We start from the raw sequence: 7,316 nt of genomic DNA, 5'->3' as shown, positions 1-7,316 counted from the left end.
TGGCACCTATTCCTCGTATAGTGCACTACTTTAGACCAGAGAATGGCACCCTATTCCTATATAGTGCACTACTTTAGACCAGAGAATGGCACCTTATTCCCTATATAGTGCACTACTTTAGACCAGAGAATGGCACCCTATTCCCTATATAGTGCACTACTTTAGACCAGAGAATGGCACCTATTCCCTATATAGTGCATTACTTTAGACCAGAGAATGGCACCTATTCCCCTATATAGTGCACTACTTTAGACCAGAGAATGGCACCCTATTCCTATATAGTACTACTAGACCAGAGAATAGCACCTCATTCTCCCTATATAGTGCACTACTTTAGACCAGAGAATGGCACCTCTATTCCCTCATATAGTGCACTACCTTGACCAGAGCCCTATTGGTAAGTAAAATAGCCAGAACAGCCCATAGGCTCCTGCCCCATCTCCTGTTTCTGTAGCGGGAGGCAGCTTGATGTACAAGTACAATCCCTGTACAGGAGGCTAGTCTATCAAAAAGTAGTGCACCACATAGGAATAGGTGCCATTCTCTCTGGTCTAAAGTAGTGCACTATAGAGGAATAGGTGCCATTCTCTGGTCTAAAGCAGTGCACTATATAGGAATAGGGTGCCATTCTCTGTGTAAAGTAGTGCACTATATAGGGAATAGGTGCCATTCTCTGGTCTAAAGTAGTGCACTATATAGGGAATAGGGAGCCATTTGGGACGTACACTAGGTATTATAATAGTAATAATACACACAGTAATAATTGACCTAGAATAGATACAGTGGGGCAAAAAAAGTATTTAGTCAGCCACCAATTGTGCAAGTTCTCCCACTTAAAAAAGATGAGAGGCCTGTAATTTCATCATAGATACATCACAACTATGACAGACAAATGAGAAATAAAATTCCAGAAAAATCACATAGTAGGATTTGCAATCGAATTTATTTGCAAATTATGGTGGAAAATAAGTATTTGGTCAATAACAAAAGTTCTCAATACTTTGTTATATACCCTTTGTTGGCAATGACACAGGTCAAATGTTTTCTGTAAGTCTTCACAAGGTTTTCACACATTGTTGCTGGTATTTTGGCCCATTCCTCCATGCAGATCTCCTCTAGAGCAGTGATGTTTTGGGGCTGTCGCTAGGCAACACAGACTTTCAACTCCCAAAGATTTTCTATGGGTTGAGATCTGGAGACTGGCTAGAAGCCACCAGGACCTTTAAATGCTTCTTACGAAGCCTCTCCTGGTGCCCGGCGGTGTGTTTGGGATCATTGTCATGCTGAAAGACCCAGCCACGTTTCATCTTCAATGCCCTTGCTGATGGAAGGAGGTTTTCACTCAAAATCACGATACATGGCCCCATTATTCTTTCCTTTACACGGATCAGTCGCCCTGGTCCCTTTGCAGAAAAACAGCCCCAAAGCATGATGTTTCCCCACCCCATGCTTCACAGTAGGTATGGTGCAACTCAGCATTCTTTGTCCTCCAAACACGACGAGTTGAGTTTTTACCTAAAAGTTCTATTTTGGTTTCATCTGACCATATGACATTCTCCCAATCCTCTTCTGGATCATCCAAATGCACTCTAGCAAACTCAGACGGGCCTGGACATGTACTGGCTTAAGCAGGGGGACACGTCTGGCACTGCAGGATTTGGAGTCCCTGGCGTCGTAGTGTGTTACTGATGGTAGGCTTTGTTACTTTGGTCCCAGCTCTCTGCAGGTCATTCACTAGGTCCCCCCGTGTGGTTCTGGGATTTTGCTCACCATTCTGTGATCATTTTGACCCCACGGGTGAGAACTTGCGTGAGCCCCAGATCGAGGGAGATTATCAGTGGTCTTGTATGTCTTCCATTTCCTAATAATTGCTCCCACAGTTGATTTCTTCAAACCAAGCTGCTTACCTATTGCAGATTCAGTCTTCCCAGCCTGGTGCAGGTCCACAATTTTGTTTCCTGGTGTCCTTTGACAGCTCTTTGGTCTTGGCCATAGTGGAGTTTGGAGTGTGACTGTTTGAGGTTGTGGACAGGTGTCTTTTATACTGATAACAAGTTCAAACAGGTGCCATTAATACAGGTAACGAGTGGAGGACAGAGGAGCCTCTTAAAGAAGAAGTTACAGGTCTGTGAGAGCCAGAAATCTTGCTTGTTTGTAGGTGACCAAATACTTATTTTCCACCATCATTTGCAAATAAATTCATTAAAAATCCTACAATGTGATTTTCTGGAAAAAAATTTCTCAATTTGTCTGTCATAGTTGACGTGTACCTATGATGAAAATTACAGGCCTCTCTCATCTTTTTAAGTGGGAGAACTTGCACAATTGGTGGCTGACTAAATACTTTTTTTCCCCACTGTATTTGCATCCAGAGAGATCTAGATGACCTCTAGATGACCTCTAGATGGCCTCTTTCCTAAACAACAACAGGATCTCCTTTTTAAAAAGAGGAAGAGTAAAAGAGAAACGGAAACATTTCGTCGTGTTTTTTTTGTTGTTTAAAAATTGTTCTGTTAAAAATGAATGTCTCCTTTTATTTGGTTTGTAACTTCAATAAAGACCTAAGGCAACGTCAGTTATTAAAAAAGAGATGGAGGGATGGAGGGAGAGAGGGCTGGATGGAGGGAAGGAGAAAGGGAAGGAGGGTGGGAAGTAGAGAGGATGGAGAGAAGGAGAGAGGGATGGAGGGTGGGAAGGAGAGAGGGATGGAGAGAAGGAGAGAGGATGAGGTGGGAAGGAGAGGGAAGGAGGGAAGGAGAGAGGGAAGGAGAGAAGGAGAGAGGGATGGAGGGTGGAAAGGAGAGAGGAGGGGTGGAGGGTGGGAAGGAGAAAGGGGTGGAGGGTGGGAAGGAGAGAGGGGTGGAGGGTGGGAAGGAGAGAAGGGTGGACGGTGGGAAGGAGAGAGGGGTGGACGTGGGAAGGAGAGAGGGCGGTGGGAAGGAGAGAGGGGTGGACGGTGGGAAGGAGAGAGGGGTGGACGGTGGGAAGGAGAGGGGAGAGGATTAGAGGGATGGAGGGTGGGAAGGAGAGAGGGGTGGAGGGTGGGAAGGAGAGAGGGATGGAGGTGGGAAGGAGAGAGGGAAGGAGAGAAGGAGATAAGGAGAGAGGGAAGGAGATAAGGAGAGGGGAAGGAGAGAAGGAGAGAGGGAAGAAGGGTGGGAAGGAGAGAGGAAAGGAGAGAAGGAGAGAGGGAAGGAGAGAAGGAGAGAAGGACGGAGAGAAGGAGAGAGGGAAGGAGGGTGGGAAGGAGAGAGGGATGGAGGGAGGAAAGGAGAGAGGGATGGAGGGAGGAAGGAGAGAGGGATGGAGGGAGGGAAGGAGAGAGAGGAAGGAGGGAGGGCCAAAGAGAGAGACATGGGGTGAGTGAGAGAGCTGCATGATTGGCAACACTAAGGCCTTGTGAGGCAGCCAAGCCACGAAGAGTAAGACCCCTGATTCCCTCTCTCTTTCTCCATTTATCTCTCTCTCAATGATTACATTTTTCACCCCCCCTTCCCATTTGTGTGTGTGTTGGCGAGAGAGTGCCAGTGTGTGTGTGTGTGTGTGTTTACCAGTGTTCACATCTGTGTGTGAGCATGAAGGAGCAGCAGCTGTGGTCTGTGTTTCTGCTGTGTGGTGTGTGTGTGTGTGTGTGTGTGTGTGTGTGTGTGTGTGTGTGTGTGGCTATTTCGATGAACACATCCAGACACATTTTCCACTACACAGTGCCCCTCCCCCCCTCTCCCTCATTGGTTTACTGATCTACTGAAAACCCTCTACAAGAGTCCTCACTGAAAAAGCCCTTCACTGCACACTATGGAGCATTAAATATTTTACAGAACAAATAAACTAAAAAGTGATAAAGAGGGAAATAGAACTAGACAGAAACAAGGTCACTTTGTCAAGTCCTCTGGTGTGTGTGTGTGTGTGTGTTTTCACTGTGGGTCGAGACTACACACACACACACACACACACACACGCGACAAACACACAGCTACGTACACACTGTATTATACACAGGAGCCGGTCCCATCCTTAAATCTCTAAATCCCAAATGGCACCCTATAACCTAGTCCACTACTTTTTGGCCAGAGCCCTGGTGAAATGTAGTGGACTATAAAAAAGATAATAACGTGCCATTTGGAACTCATCCTAAAACTCACCACTACTAAACATCAGAATATATCCTGGGCTTGGCTTACAGCTACATTATCGTATGCTATGTTCGCTGGCATCACCTTAACATGAGAAATATGACCGATCGTATGATCATTTAACAACAATTCAAACCCCTTAAAAAAAATTCAATCAAAATAAAATGTAAACTAAATAAAATATTAAAATAAAACCACAGGATATGACGTCATAAGCCCTGCTTAGATCTGATTGGCTGCTTCAATCACCCCTCTCTTACTCCTCTCCCCTTCTCTCCTCCCTTCCTCCTCCCTCTCCTCCCTCTTCCTCCATCTCTGAGGAAGCCAAGCTCCTATTTCTTCTGTGGGGCTGAGGTTGGGGTGAGGGAGGAGAGAGAAGGGGGGTGAGACAGGGTTGAGGTTATTTCTTCTGGGGGTGGTGAGTTTCTGCATGCCACGTATCTTATCCAGCAGATCAGACACAAAGTCCTACAGGGAGAGAAGAGGGACAAACACACCATTAGTAACAACATCCTACAGGGAGAGAAGAGGGACAAAAACATCCTACAGAGAGAGAAGAGGGACAAAAAACATCCTACAGGGAGAGAAGAGGGACAAAAAACATCCTACAGAGAGTGAAGAGGGACAAAAAACATCCTACAGAGAGAGAAGAGGGACAAAAAACATCCTACAGGGAGAGAAGAGGGACAAAAAACATCCTACAGGGAGAGAAGAGGGACAAAACACACCATTGGTACAAAGTCTAAACATGCATAGATAAAATGGCGGACTCAAAAGACAGACGGAGGCCCGTCCAGGAACAACACCTAGCCTCTTAGGGAGCTCATGTAGACCTAAAAACAGGGCTGTTCCATGTGGGTCCTGGAAAACACTTCTGGTTTTTCGTCCCTCTCCTTCTATTAAGGGACCAGTTCAGACCTGGGACACCAGGTGAGCGCAATTAACTACCAGGTAGAAACAAACACCAGACGGGTTTGAGCCCTCCAGGACTGAGCATTGAACAGCCCTGATAAATTAATTGGATAGGTATGGTGGTAGTTCCATAGTTTAAAATCTTGTCCACTAATAACCCATGAGTGCAAGACGTTGAAAAGACATAATACGATTTTCAACGATGTTGTGCTCACTGATAAGCTGGGTGGAGAGATTCCTTACACCTATCCAAATCCTCTCAGATCTCTCTACACGTGTCTAGGGCAGGGTTTCCCCAAACTGGTCCTGTGGTTAAAACCTACAGGAGGGTAGCTCTCCAGGAACAGGTTTGGAGTTAAAACCTACAGGAGGGTAGCTCTCCAGGAACAGGGTTGGATAGCCCTAGTCTAGGGGGTAGGGACTTGGGTCGTTTGTGGACAATTGTTTTTTAAATGTATTTGACAAAAACACAATTCAACCACACGTGGATACAATGCATTTAGAAATCATTCAGGAAAACACACAAAAAAAACGTTGAAACATGTATTTCCCGTTGTGGTTCTCCGGTTTTGCCCAGCAGGCAGATAAGGCTTAATGAATTTTGGTGTCTATGAGAAAGGCAGTGGACTAACTAACGTACCTCAGTAGGTTTGTAACAGTCTACCAGTAGATCTTAACTCTGGCTCCTCTGTCATCATCACTGGGCATATCCAGCAGCTCATCCACATCTATCTCCAGCTCTGGTATCGCCTCCTCCTGAAATAGAGGAGAGGAGAGGGTGGGGGATGAGTCTGTTATCGCTCCTCCTGAAAGAGAGGAGAGGGTGGGGGGATGAGTCTGGTATCGCCTCCTCCTGAAAGAGAGGAGAGGAGAGGGTGGGGGATGAGTCTGTATCGCCTCCTCCTGAAATAGAGGAGAGAGAGGGTGGGGGATGAGTCTGGTATCCTCCTCCTGAAATAGAGGAGAGGAGAGGGTGGGGGGATGAGTCTGGTATGGCCTCCTCCTGAAAAGGAGAGGAGAGGGTGGGGATGAGTCTGGTATCGCCTCCTCCTGAAAGAGAGGAGAGGAGGGGTGGGGGATGAGTCTGGTATCGCCTCCTCCTGAAAGAGAAGGGAGAGGGTGGGGATGAGTCTGGTATCGCCTCCTCCTGAAAGAGAGGAGAGAGAGAGGGTGGGGGATGAGTCGTATCGCCTCCTCCTGAAAGAGAGGAGAGGGTGGGGGATGAGTCTAGTATGGCCTCCTCCTGAAAGAGAGGAGAGGAGAGGGTGGGGGATGAGTCTGGTATCGCCTCCCTCCTGAAAGAGAGGAGAGGGTGGGGGATGAGTCTGGTATCGCCTCCTCCTGAAAAGAGAGGAGAGGAGAGGGTGGGGGGTGAGTCTGGTATCGCCTCCTCCTGAAATAGAGGAGAGGAGAGGGTGGGGGGATGAGTCTGGTATGGCCTCCTCCTGAAAGAGAGGAGAGGAGAGGGTGGGGGGTGAGTCTGGTGTCGCCTCCTCCTGAAAGAGAGGAGAGGAGAGGGTGGGGGGTGAGTCTGGTATCGCCTCCTCCTGAAAGAGAGGAGAGGAGAGGGTGGGGGATGAGTCTGGTATCGCCTCCTCCTGAAAGAGAGGAGAGGAGAGGGTGGGGGATGAGTCTGTATCGCCTCCTCCTGTCATTCGGGAAAAAGAGAGGAGGAGGGGTGGGGGGGGTATGAGGAATGAGTGAATCAACATCTACAGTGTATTTGGAAAGTATTCAGACCACTTGAGCTTTTTTGTTACGTTACAGCCTTATTTTAAAATGGATAAAAAAATATAAAAAAACATCAATCTACACAATACCAAATAATGACAAAGCAAAAACAGGTTATTTTTGGTAGTTCCAAACTTCTTCCGTTTAAGAATGATGGGGGTCACTGTGTTCTTGGAGATCTTCGATGTAGCAGACATTTTTTGGTACCCTTCTCTCCCAGATTTGTGCCTCAACAAAATCCTGTCTCTGAGCTCTATGGACAATTCCTTCAACCTCATGGCTTGGTTTTTGCTCTGACATGCACTGTCAACTGTTGGACCTGATATAAACGCGTGTGTGCCCTTCCAAATCATGTCCAATCAATTGACCACAGGTGGACTCCAATCAAGTTGTAGAAACATCTCAAGGATGATCAATGGAAACAGGATGCACCTGAGCTCAATTTTCGAGTCTCATAGCAAAGTGTCTGAATACTTATGTAAATAAGGTATTTCCGTTTTTTTATTTTTAATACATTTGCAAACATTTCTAATAACCTGT

At 46.6% G+C, this 7,316-nt stretch overlaps 1 pseudogene; it reads right to left on the bottom strand.

The window, feature by feature from the left end:
* Positions 1-2,400: 2,400 nt before the first annotated feature.
* Positions 2,401-7,316, bottom strand: part of LOC123489609 — a 36,589-nt pseudogene continuing 31,673 nt past the window's right edge.

This window comes from Coregonus clupeaformis, unplaced genomic scaffold, assembly GCF_020615455.1.
Source record: "Coregonus clupeaformis isolate EN_2021a unplaced genomic scaffold, ASM2061545v1 scaf3059, whole genome shotgun sequence".
NCBI classification, from domain to species: Eukaryota; Metazoa; Chordata; class Actinopteri; order Salmoniformes; family Salmonidae; genus Coregonus; species Coregonus clupeaformis.
The sequence above is the reverse complement of the archived record's forward strand: the minus strand, read 5'-3'. Positions and strand labels throughout refer to the sequence as shown.